At 55.7% G+C, this 12742-nt stretch overlaps 1 protein-coding gene across 30 annotated transcripts in view; it reads left to right on the forward strand.

Moving 5' to 3' along the window:
* The first annotated feature begins 3424 nt into the window (after nt 1-3424).
* Nucleotides 3425-12742, forward strand: part of SRC (SRC proto-oncogene, non-receptor tyrosine kinase) — a 61465-nt gene continuing 52147 nt past the window's right edge. For 29 of the 30 annotated variants that reach the window (XM_078371597.1, XM_078371606.1, XM_078371598.1 and 26 more), the window contains exon 1: nt 4834-4961. The gene's annotated coding sequence lies outside the window, so the exon portion shown is untranslated. Of the gene's footprint in view, nt 3600-4833; nt 4962-12742 lie in introns of those variants that run through there. The other variant, XM_078371614.1, reaches the window with a different exon arrangement.

The raw sequence follows: 12742 nt of genomic DNA on the forward strand, positions 1-12742 counted from the left end.
TCAGCTCACAGCAACCTCCCCTCCTGGGTTGAAGTGATTCTCCTGCCTCAGCCTCCTGAGTAGCTGGAATTACAGGCATGCGCCACCACACCCAGCTAATTTTGTATTTTTAGTAGAGATGGGGTTTCTCCATGTTGGTCAGGCTGGTCTCGAAAGGTGATCTGCCCATCTTGGACTCCCAAAATGCTGGGATTACAGGTGTGAGCCACCACACCCGCCCTCTTGTTTGTTTTTTTTTTGTACAGATGGGGGTCTTACTGTGTTGCCCAGGCTAATCTTGAACTTAGACTCAAGTGATACTCCCACCTCAGCCTCGATGCTGTGATTTCAGGTATGAGCCACTGTGCCCGGCCTGATACTTTATTATTAACTAAAGTCCAGCTTTAGTCAGACTTCCTACATTTTTCCTAATGTCTTTTTTTCTGCCACAGAATCGTGTCTCCTCTTGCTATGATAGTTTTTCAGATTTTTCTTTTCTGCCTTTGACATCCATGTTTTTGGGGAGAACATGCTCGCCTGCTCCTGGCTCCTGACTCCCATGTGGCTGGGGATGCTGCTCTAGTGTTTTGGGTTTCTGACCTTCGGCTAGTTTGGCCTCACTTCCTGGAATATAGACATATACCCATGCACACGTTGCACACGCTCCTGTGTGAGCCAGGCCTTCTTCCCCTGCTGGGTCCCCGCTGCTCCTCAGCACAGAAGCCTCCTGACTGCCCCCTCCCTGTCTTTTACTCCTCTCCATGTCTCCCCAGACCCTGCTCTGCTCACCACCCTCCTTGGCTCCCACTGCCTCTAGGACAGAAGCCACGCCTGGCACTCGGGGATCCTCAGGTTCCCCTGCTACCCTTCCCACCTCAGTTCCCCCTCGCCAGCCCAACTGCCATGCTGTGCTTCTCATACCCCACCTGCAGTCCCCATCTTGGCCTTCATTCACACTGTCCCTCCACCTGCACACCTGCCCCGTCCTGTTTGTTATTATGATTATAATTATTTTTTTGAGACAGGGTCTTGTTCTGTCACCCAGGCTGGAGTGCAGTGGTTCGACCATGGCTCACTGCAGCCTCGATCTCCTGGGTTCAAGAGATCCTCCCACCTCAGCCTTCCAAGTACCTGGGACCATAGGTCCACATCTGGCTAATTTTTTATTTTTATTTTTTGTAGCAACAGGGCCTCACTATGTTGCCCAGGCTGGTCTTGAATGCCTGGGCTCAAGTGATCCACCTGCTTCAGCCTCCCAATGCCCTGCTTCCCTGTCCCACTTTCACCTGGCAGCCATCTCCCCAGGCTTTTAAACTCTCCATAGACAACTCTGCCCTCAACACCCATGCTGGGTTGGGGGCCCCACTCTGGGGTATAGGGCCCCTGCAGCCCCTGACTCCTCTAAGTCAGAGACCAGAGACCAGCTTTGGTTTTTTTCACTGCTGTTTTCCAGCGCATAGCACAGACCCTAGCACATAGTAGATGCTATAAATGACCACTGCAAGAGGAAGGACGAGTGCAGCCCAGCTGAGGGCTGGGGGTGGGGAACTTTCTAGGCCTCAGGACAGAGACAGCAGGAGGCAGGTAGAGGAGGGGAGGGGACCAGGGCCTGCACAGCAGGACATCTCTGTGTAAACTGTGAAGGGCAGTGCCAGGGGAGGTACCAAGGCCATTCCACAGCCTCAGGTTAGAGCCCACCCACCAGTCCACCCTATCCTGTAGCCCTGAGCCCAGTGGCTTCAACTAGACTACTCACAGCCCATGTGTAGAAAATGGCAGAGCTGGTCTGGAATTTCCCACTGAGGGCCTGTGATGGGCCCAGGTTCCTGGCTACTGCAGCAAGGGTGAGCTGGCCTGGGGCTGGGCATGGCAGATCAGCCACTACTGAGCCAGAGCCATCAGGGCACTGGGTGAAGTGTGGGCAGCACCTCTGATCCCTTGTCATGGGACAGCGCCAGCCTCTGGGTCCACTGCCACTCGTGGAGGGCCGGCCTCACCCTATACCCTCCATCCTGCCCTCAGTTGTGGCTTTGGCCCACCCAGGTTGAGGGAAAGAGGGAAGAGTTTTCTGGAGACAGAGGACTATACAACCAGCACTCACCATCTCAGAATTGTTGACATCAGTAGCATCTGTCACCTGCTGGGTGTTCTGGGTTGGGAAATGCTTCCTGTTGGTGTTCTAAGACTGGCCTGGGGCTATGTATACAGTTGGTAGTCAATAAATGCTTGCTGTCCATTAATGGTGAATGATTTGCAGGAATTAAGCAATGAGTTGCTGCTTTATCAAAAAAGAATGTTTTAAGCAAAATAATTAGCACAAAGAGTCACTTATGCACCAGGCCAGACCCACAGTTCCCAAGTGCCTAATCCTGGCACTCACCAGGCTTGTTACCCCTGTTTTGCTGATGAGTAAACTGAGGCCCAGAGAAGGCAGATTCACATAGTCACTGAAGGGAAGAGCTGAAACTTGAACTCTTGTCTGTGGGTCCCAAGTCATTATGTGCTCCCTGGCCAACTTGGCAGTGCCTGCTCTGTGCTGGGCGTGGGTCAGGCCTCGGACACTGCCCTCAGGGTGGGGATATCCACAGGGGATGGACTTAACATGTGCCTCCATCAGGGCATGTTAGGAAGCATGTCATGGAGAAGGTGGCATTTACTCTGGACTTTGAAGAAGGCAAGGTAGCCAGGGATAGGGGCTGAGCATTCCTGGCAGGGGTTACAGCCTGAGCAAAAGCCCAGAGGGGTGGTTAAAAATAAAGAGTGCTTCAAACGCTCAATAATGAAACCATTGTGCTGGCCACATCCTCCTGAGAACCTCAGCTGCTGAGCCAGGCCCTTGAAGCCAGCGGTGGCTTCAGGTGGGAGCTGCATCTGCTTGTAGAACCCTCACCTGTCTAAGTTGTCCCTTCTCTGAGAAGAGTGTGTAGGGTCTGAATGAGAATGAGCTTTCACACGTGCTGAGTGGGCTTCACCTCATTTCACCCTCACGTGCGTCTTTTGGGGGCCGTGCTGTCTTTAGCCCACTGTGCAGGTTGGTACATCGAGGCTGCTTACATTATCTGCGAAGAGGCAGAGTTGAGACTTGAACTTGGGTCTGGAAGAAAAAAGAGGCTTGACTGGTAGTGTATTCCAGTGTCCAAGGGGTAAATCCTCCCCTGTGGCTGACGTGGAGCTACCAGTGTGACATTATTGAATGTGGAATTGGGAAGAGATGAGCAAAGTCAGTTCTTGCAAGTTGGTAAGAGCCAGCTCCAGTGTGTCACTGGGTGAATGTCTCTGCCTCCCCCTTAGCCCAGTATGGCCAGTAAAGGCCTTGAGACATGTCTAAGGAATGGAAGAGGGCTGGGAAACCTGCTCCTCCAGCCAGGGGCCCGCCTGAGTCCTGGGAAGCTTTGGTTAATCTTTAAGCCAGCCTTGCAAGGAAGTGCAGCCATTTCACCAGGCTGGGCTGACCTCTGCTGTGGACTTGCTGTGGCATCTCCAGCCGCCCCTTTCCCCTCTGACCTCGGCTTATCACCGCAAGAGGTGCTATTCACTGAGTACCACCCAACCATCCTCACAGTGGTCAGTTCCAACCTTCCCAGGAATCTTCTGTGGCCATGTCCACTCCAGTTTTACAGGTGAGGGGGCTGGGCTGGGAAGCTGATGGACTTGTCCACCGTGCTGCAGAGGGCCAGCTAGCCTAGATGCGAACCGAGATCAGGGTGGAGTAAGGCTTTGCTCATTCTTGGTCTCCTGGAAGGTATGTTGTACCCAGAAGCCTTTGCCTTCCACATTCTAGCGTGCTCCTCCCTGCTCCTCTCAGCAGGGACCTTTGCCCAGAAATTAGAACCCTGGCAAAGGTTTCTGTTTGCCTTTGACCTGGCTGGGCCTTAATTTCCCATTTGTGAAATGGAGAGAACTTTCAAAGAAGAAATGTGGAGGCAGGGGTGGTATTTAAAGCTAGACCCAGGCCCACTTTTCCCTGTGCTAGGATTCCAGGACAGGTGAGGAGGCAAGGGTGGGGTGCCCAGCGCCCTGGAGGCTGGGGCCAAGGGGTGATGGGGGTGACAGGGAAGTCTGGCCATAAGCAGCTGCCCTGGTTCAGAGGTACTTAGCCTCTTTACTTACTTGGAACTGTGATTGCCGCTCAGATGCCCTGGTCAGCCCCTCCTAAGCAGTACTATCTGGAACTAGGGAGCTTCCGATGGACTGCCAGCGACGTTTTTTCCCTGTGCGCTTAAAATGATCCCGTATCTATTAAAATAAATGTCGCTCCTCCCCACCCTGCCCGTCCTGCCCCAGTCCCCACTTTGAGAAACTCAGGTCAAGGCTAAGGTCCAAGGCCTGGTTCTTGTCAGTGCCTCAGTTTCCGCATCTGTAAAGTGGGAATGATCTTCCTCAGCTCAGGCCAGGTGGTGGTTAGGCTTAAACCCTGAAGTCGACCTGAGCAGCTTAGCATGGCGCCTGGCACAGAGCGGGTGCTCCACTCCCGCTGATATCATTACTAACCGTGATTGCGGGAGAGGTGGATCTGGGGCGTAAGGGTGGGTGGGCTGGGGAGGGCATTTTGGCCTGGGGGCGGATGGGGCCCGCGGGGTGGGGCGCCCCGGCGGAGTGGGGGCGGGGCTTTTGTGCCCGGCGTCCCCGCCCCGCCCGGACCCCCGGCTCGCGCCGCGCCTGGGTCTCTCCTGGGTCACCGGCGGGGAATCCGTCCCCGCGCGCTTCCTCCTTCCTCCTCCTCCCGGCTGCCTGCCGGGCCCCTCCTCCCGGCTCGCGCGCTCCCTCCCTCCTCTTCCCCTCCCCGGGCCGCCGCCGCCTCCTCCTCCTCCTCCTCCCTTTCTCTCTCGATCTGTCTCTCCCGGCCCGGAATCCATTCCGGCCTGGGAGCCGGAGCGGCCAGGCCGCCGTCTGCCCGACCCGCTGACGGTCCCGCGGTCCGCCCTCCAGTGCGTCCGTCTGCCGGTGCGTCTGCCCGCCTGCCCGCCTGCCTGCCGGCCCAGGTGAGCGTCCCCCGCCCCTCCGCGAGCCCCCAGCCACGGCCTGCGCCGGGGAGCCCCCGCCCCGGACCACCCTGGCGTCGGATCGTCGGCCTACTGGGGCTCCTGTCTACCCCCCAATTCCCACTCCCCGGGGCCGAGCCGCGATACCCCAGCGCCGGGCGGGCCCACGGGGCCATGCCCGGCGAGGCCTTTTGTTGTGATGCCGCGGGGAGAGGGGGCTGGGCGGGGGGGCGCAGGGGTCCTGGCTGCGTGGGGACCCCCTCCAGCTCGTGCTCCCCATAGGATCCCCCAGAGAAGCGGGCGAGCTGGGCCCTAGCCCCCGGGCCAGGTCTAGGCCAAATCTGAAATCTGAGCCAGTAGGCGCCGCCTCTGGCCGTGGCTGCCTGGCCCTGCGACCCCCGGCCGGGGGTAGGAGGTGGGGGGAATCGGCAGAGCGGGCTGAGGGGCCCCGGGGTCAGGGCGCCAGGCCGAGCCGCCAGGACCTCCCTGCCCTCGTGGGGCCTTGGGTAGGGCCTGGTGCTGCCGGCCTGGAAGGGACTGGGCCAGACTGCGTTGGGTTTCCACTGTCCACAGCCCCCAGCCTCGCCCCTGAGTAGGCCCAGCCACCAGCCGGCTCAGAAGTTGGCAAAAGTTTTGGGTGTTGGCCACCGGGCCAGGTCCACCTCTCTGCCTGGGCTGGGATTGGGGGTGGGTATGAGTCCCCACCAGGGCTGCCACTTGCCCTGCTGTGTGTCCTCAGACAACTGCCTGCCTCTCTGAGCTGGGGTCCTCATCAGTGGCAGGTGGGCCTGGCTGGAATTGCTGGGCTGGTGGAAGGATGGGGTGAACAGAAGGGGCTCACCTATGTGGTATCCTTTCGGCCCCTGCATCCTTCAGGTGGACTTAAGAGTGGACAGAGCCTGTGTGTGCCCCTGGGCAAGGCCTCCTGAACTTTGTGGACTCTTTACAATTTGGGGCAGTGGTTGCCCGGTCACCTGGGGTATGTCCAGACCCAGCCACAGCCACAGTGTGGGCCAGGCTGGGCCTGTTGCTGACCCTCTTCTCAGCCCCCTTGCTGGGGGGTCAAGACTGAGGCTCTTGTCTCACCTGGTGACCTGGGCCAAGACACCGCCCTCTTAAGTTCCCCATAGGTGAAATGAGAATCCTCAGGTGAAGATTCTAGTAGATGCTCAATGAATGAAGTCTTCACCGAATGCATTGGCTGAGAAAGATGGGTGAGAGGCGAGGTTGCTGGCTAGTTCATTCTAGAAGAGTATGGATTGGTGTCTTGAGAAAGAAACAGCCGGGGCCGATCCTGCCAGCAGCTGTGTGACCTCGAGCAACTCACTCTTCCCCTCTGGCCTCAGTTTTGCCAAGGATAAAAGTGGGCCAGCGGTCATGACAGTTGCTAACATCTACTGAACACCTTTTCAGAGGTAGGGACTCTTGTTTATCCTTGTTTTGCTGATGATGGGGGAAACTGAGGCTAAGAGAGAAGTGACTTGCCAAGGCCATACAGTTGGAAGCTGGAATTAAAGCCCAGACCTCAGAGACACAGTCTGGCTGTCCTTGCATCCCTCGGTGCTGGGGCAGTGGAGGTCCCCAAGACAGGACTGCTTGCACAGCCGTGTTGGAAGAAACTGTTCTGTCGAGGGATTGAGTGAAAGCCACGAGGACTTTTTGGTGATGTGGTGATCTGGTATTTCCATCCGAGGAAATGATTTACAGTGTGTCACCTCCCAAAGCTGACTGCCTGCCTGCTCCTGGGCCTTTGCTCTTAAACCGTGTCCCTCTTAGAGTGCCCTTTCCTCCAGGTGCTGCATATCTGCCCTTGCCTCAGCAGGCTTAGGCCCACCTCTCCTAGGAAGAAGGTCCCTGGCTCTCTCTCCTTGTCCCCTATCTCTTCTTGGAGCATGAGTTATCCACAGCTCAGCCTGGCTCCTGCTTTTGCTTCTCTGACTGCGGCCTGTTGGGTGGGGGTGGAGGGATGTCTGGCTCCCCCAAGCCCTAGGAACCAGAGAGGAGATGGCTCAGTGACCTGTTGAGGGACTCCGCCCATCCCCCTGTTCTTCAGCTGACCCCATGTTCTCAAACCTTCCCATGTATAAGCATTTGTGACTCTGTATTAAGCACCTGCTGTGTACCTGGAGCTTGGAACTCGGGCTGAGCAGTATTGTGCTGGGGTTAGCAGGGAGCAGCAGCTGTGGGAATCCTGGAGGCTTCCAGAAGGTGGCAGGGCCTGAGCTGAGGACAACCAGGAGTTCACCCAACAAAGAAGGGGAGAGAGAGCTTTTTTTTCCCTTCCCCGGGGCCCCGGGGTGGTGGGGTGTGGTCAGCCTGGTTGGATACTTGCTGGGGACCTGGGAACAGGTCCTTGGCCTCCCAGAAGTTTGAATCTGAAGGGTGGGCAAAGTTGCAAACACATTGCCATGAGTTACTGTATAATCACAGATATGATAAGAGCTCAGGGAGAGAGGCCTGGGGTAAAGAGGAATCTTGAAGGAGGCATGTAGGGGTTGGCCAGGCATGGAGTTAGGGAAAGGGCTTGCCAGGCAGCAGGACATGCACGTGCAAAGGCCCTGAGGTAGGTGCCAAGACGTGTGCTGTCATGGAGAATCAGTGGGAGAAACTCCGAGGCCAGAGTTCGCACAATGGGGGGAGTGGGTGAGGACAGAACAAGGGGGTAGATCAGCAGGGCTGGACCATGTGGGGGCCTTGTGGGCCCTGGGGAAGAGTTTGGCCTTCATTGTCACACAGGGGGCTGATTGGTGTCCCCTGTGTGAACAGCCCGATGCTGGAGGCCAGAGGTACAGAGCTGATCAATAGAAACAGATCTGATGAGAGAACTAGATCTGCAGGCTGCATGCCCATATTTTATGGAGGATCTAATCCCCCATAAAATGTTGATGTGAGTATTTGAGGTTTCAAGAGGAGCGGATATTTGAGACTGGGCTTTGGAAGTGGAGTAGGAGTTCACTAGCAGGAAGGCCTGGAAAGGATGAGAGCCAGGGGTGTGGGAAGTGCCGGGTGGCTGGAAGCTGGGAGTGAGGTGGGGAGCAGGGAGGGGTCAGCCCAAGAGATGGGGATCAAAGTTTGGTAAGGGCTCAGGAGTCAGACAGACCTGGGTTCAAGTTCCACTGTCCCCACTTGCTGTGTGTCTTCGGATCCATTCACTATACCTTTTGAGAGACTTAGTTTGTCATGAAAATGGGGACAATAGATACCTCCTTGTGGGATTAGGGTTAAAGGAGGGCTGTGTGCCTGGTGCCTGGCACTGGTAGGTACTCGGCAATTGGGACCTGTTTTGTGCTGTTGCATTGGACAGGTCACTTGGCCTCTCTGGGTCTGGCCCTGCCAGCTCTGTGGTCAAGCCCTTGCCTGGGTGATCTCACTGAGTCTGAAGGTGCTGCTCCGGGCAGGGCTGGCTCAGGAGAGGATATTGGCAGCCAAGGCCGCCAAGGTGCCGGGTGACCTTGAGTCCTGCTCTGCCCTCTCTGTGCCTTCTCTGTGTGCAAAGAGGCTGAACTGGGAGAATGCCATGTTCAGTGCGATTGGTCCCATTTAACGGTAGTAAGTACTAAGATCCAGGAAGGGAAGGCTACTCGCCTAGGGCCTCCCAGTTCCCAAGTGACAGGGCCAGGCCTTGGCTGTAGGGCTCTGAACTCCCAGTCCAGTAGAACCACTGAAAAGGGCTGCCATTTCCCTGCTCTGGGCCTTTTGGCCGGAGCTTCATTTCCTGCCTCGGTGTGTGCCCCTGCATCTCTATCTCCCCTCGGATTCCACAGCCCTTTCCTTCCCCTCCATGGCTCCTACCCCTTATCTCCATGGGAAACCCCTCTGGCTTCCCCTTGAGCTCCTGGGGGCCACTTCCTCTGGGCAGCCTCAGTTTCCTCATCCCTGAAGTAGGATAGTGAGTCATGGTTCCCGGGATGTCTCAAGAGGACAGAAATAAAGTGCTTAGCACACAGTAGGTACTCAATCAGTGGAGGCGGGGGAGAGCCAGGAATGTGCTAAAGTCCTGCCTCTGCTGGCAGCTGATCCTGCCCTGTGATTCAGTTTCTGAAGCTGTGAAATGGGTCCAGGGCTTGTGCCTAGTAGGGCTAACAAGAGGATGGCATGAGGCTATGCCTTACATTCCCACCTGGTGGCTGGCTCTGTGTTAACTGTTCCTGGGGGAGGGAGACCCAGTAGAGGCCTCCCTTGTGTTCAAGGCCACATTCCCTGCTGTTTGTCCAAAGCCAAGTCCCTTAGTCTCTCTCAACCTCAGCCTCTGCACACCTCCCCTGTAAGGATTAAATCAGCTAATGTATTTCCAGTGGCTCAAATCCACTGGGTGCTTGGTAAATTTTATGTTTTTCTTCTCCCTTCTCCTCCCTCTTGGGGGCTCAGATATTTTCTAGTCTAGGGAAGGCCCTGGGCTTTCATCCCCCTGGCCTAGAGTGCTGCGTTGAGAAGCATTCTGAGGCTCAGTGTTGGCTTCATGGAAAAAAGTGCTGTGATAGATTAGTCATGTCTGCCATGGGCAGAGGATAAGAGAGTATTGTATGTGCGCCATGAGTTTGTCATGCTTGATCTATTCTGACCTTCTCTTTTCATAGATGGGGGGATTGAGGCCAGAAAGACCCAGGGCAAATCTTCTAATCTGGGAGAAAAATGCAGAGCTCTTGTCTTTGATCCAGGACTCTCCCAGCCAGCGACGCTCCCCTTACCACAGTACAGCCTGGTAAGGCTGAGTCAGGGATAGATGACTGGGGACGATCTCAGAGCTGGGAGCTAGACCTCCATCTCCCCACTCCTTGCTCTGGGTCCTTGGGCAAGTGACTTTCCCCCAACCTTGGGCCCTTTGGTCCTCCATCTCCCTTAGAACTACCCAGAGAAGTTCCAGAGTAAAAGGAGAAGCCAGAAGGGAGGAGAAGTTGAATGATCTTGGCCAAATCCCTTCCTGTCTAGTCCTCAGTCTCCTCATCTGTATGGTGAGGACTCCTCCCATTGAGGCTCTGTGATGGTGATCCTAGCTGGGGAGTGCTCCAGGGGCAGCCCCAACTGAGTTCTCTTTGGTGCCCATGTGGGGCTGGGGATGTCTGGAGTGGGTGGGTGGTGATATCTGTGGACCCACTGAGAAACGTTAGGAATGAGTCCATTTGAACCCTTGGACCTGCTGGGCTATGAGGCCGGCACAGGCAGAATCCAGTTGCTGGGAGTGGAAATTGAGCTGGAGTTGCTTCCAGAAGCATGGCCTTCCTGTCAGGTCTGATTAGCTTCTCTTAGGCTGCTTTGCCCAAATTCATGACCTTGACTTTTACCTTGTCTGATGTCGGTATCTTCATGTCATGCCCTCTGAGCCTTCATAGTAAGGTGACCCATTGTGTCCCTTGCCCCATCCTGGAAGCAGTCAAACCATTATTCCTGTTACACAGAAGAGGAGACTGAGGCTCAGAGAGGCTAAGAGCTGGGCCACAGGAGTGCAGCAAAGTGAGGTGTGAGCCCAGACTTCTGGCTGCTGAATAATTTGTGGGGATCCAGTTCCTACTGAGTGTGTACCCAACGTAGCTAAAACTTTTCCCAGGTATAGGAGGGGTGCGGTGCTGAGGCCGGGTGGCCCTGGCTCTCTGGGTTCCAACTCTGGCTGATGGATCCCCAGTGGTACCTGGAGTACTGGGATTTTGGGTGCTCAAGGATGCTTGTGGCATAAAGGGTAATGGAAGTAGCAAAGCCTTTGAAGCTAATGGGTTCTGGGTTCAAATCCTTGCCTGGCCACTTGTTTGCTGTGTATGATTGTATGGCTTGGAGCCTCAGTTTCCCCATCTGTGAAATGGGGATGATGAGGCTGGCACCAGCTTTGGCAAGATGGCACAAGGATCCGATGAGCCAATGTGTGCCAAGTGCTTGGGTGCAGGGCGTGCACTCAGAAAGTGTGTACTATTTATGACTGTCTGTGATTAGGAAGGTGATTCCCTGATGAGGCAGGAATCCTGGGCCTCTGCAGGCCAGCTGATCAGGAATTCCCCAGGGCTGTGACCCGTCATCTTTGTCTGTGGTTGGCTTGTTCTGTGGGGAAGGGAGAGCGGGGAAGATTACCTAGAGACAGACAAGCTTGGTGGCTGGATCGATCGGAAGCCGCCAGCTCCATCCAGCCTCCCTGAGCCTGGCTCCTGCCTCAGCCCTTGCCTGCCTATGACCTAGCATAGCCTCCCAGTGCCCTGAGGCCTTCTCCCGGCCTCCCTTCCTACCCCAGCCTCCCTCCCTCCCCCTCACTGAATGGGCCCCTCTCTTCAAAGGTGGATTCCATTTGAGCATCCTTGCCAGTTTGACCTGAGATGTGGGAGCTGTTTTTGCTCTTGTTTTAAGGGAGGCAACTGAAGCTCAGAGAGAGGCAGGGATGGGCTCAGGCTGCGCATCAAGGGCCCCTAGAGGTTCCCTGCCCTGATCATCTCCCACGATTTTGAGTTGTAGCTATCTTCCTGCCTGCCCGAGGTTGTCCGGCCACACACTTTGCCTCTGCAGCGCCCACTTCGTGGCGTGCCCTCCCTCTCAGTACCCCTCCAGTGGCTGAGATGCTTCTGGCTTCAGAAGGCCTTTGTGACCACCCTCCCGGTCCCACTGAGTCCATGAGTCTGTACTGACTCCACGTCCCCCGCTGAACTTCACTTTGTCCATTCTTTGCCCTTCCTCGTGGCTCTGATACGTTCTGCCTTAGATGGCAAGTCATGGGATTCTTTTTTGCTGCTAAGGGAGTATGGTGATCATCACTCCCACGGGCACAGCCCTTTACAGTTTACAAAGAACTTTCCGCAGTTACCTCTGCGCATCCCCAGCGCCAGTGGGGCTGAGAGACAGAACCGCCATAATAAACTTTATGTGGCAGATGAGGAAACTGTGACCTCAAGTCAGGGTAATGCCAGGTGCTCTCTCTGCTCAGACAAATGGAACTGGACTCTTCCCCCACCAAACCCCAGTCTCCTCAGTCTGGATCCCCTCTCCCAGAGCCCTGTGAAAAGCTCAACTTATTGTCAAAAGGAGAATTTGGAGGTTCAGAGAGGTAAAGTGACTTGCCTGAGGTCACGCAGCTCTGAAGGGACTTGGAGGGTTCCTTCTAAGAATCAGAGAAGAGGCAGATTAGGCTGGTTTTCCTCCCACTTCTGAAGGGAGGATCAGACATGGCCGGGATCCTGAAGGAGCAATGGGCCACTGGGAGCCCTTTTGGTCCCTTCAGCTGGTGTTATTCCTCCAGCATGGAGTTGAGCCCTTCTGCAATGCCAGGCAAATGGCTGTCTCAAGCTCCCAGCAGCCCACAGGAAGTGGTCCTGGCCCCATTTCACCAAAGAGGAGCTTAGACTCAGAGAAGCCAGGCATCCTGCCCAAGGTCATCAGTGCATGGATTTGAACCCAGAGCCTCCTGGGCATACCAGGCCTGTCCCGCCTCATCTGGGCTGAGCCCTTCTCTGCTTCCACACACCCTTGGGCAGCCCTTCAGCCCTCCCCACAGTTCCTCACTGAGCAGTGTGAAGACTGGGAGACTTCTCTACCCCCAACTGCTGTCACTCACTAGCTGCATGGCTTTGGTGAGTCAGTTTAACCTCCCCATGCCTCAGTTTCCCCATCTGAAAAATGAGCCTCGTGGTAAATCCCACTCCATGGGCTTGTTTCAAGGATGAAGTCTTGTGTCCAATGCTCTCAGCAATGCCAGCACATAGTAAGTGCTCAGTACCTGTGGTTATTGTAATTTGTATTAACCTGGGGAAGAAGGGAAAGACTGCCCCTTTCATCATCCAGGTGGGAAAATGGAGGGAAAGGAAATAGCA

Source organism: Callithrix jacchus, chromosome 5 (assembly GCF_049354715.1).
Source record: "Callithrix jacchus isolate 240 chromosome 5, calJac240_pri, whole genome shotgun sequence".
Taxonomy (NCBI): Eukaryota; Metazoa; Chordata; class Mammalia; order Primates; family Cebidae; genus Callithrix; species Callithrix jacchus.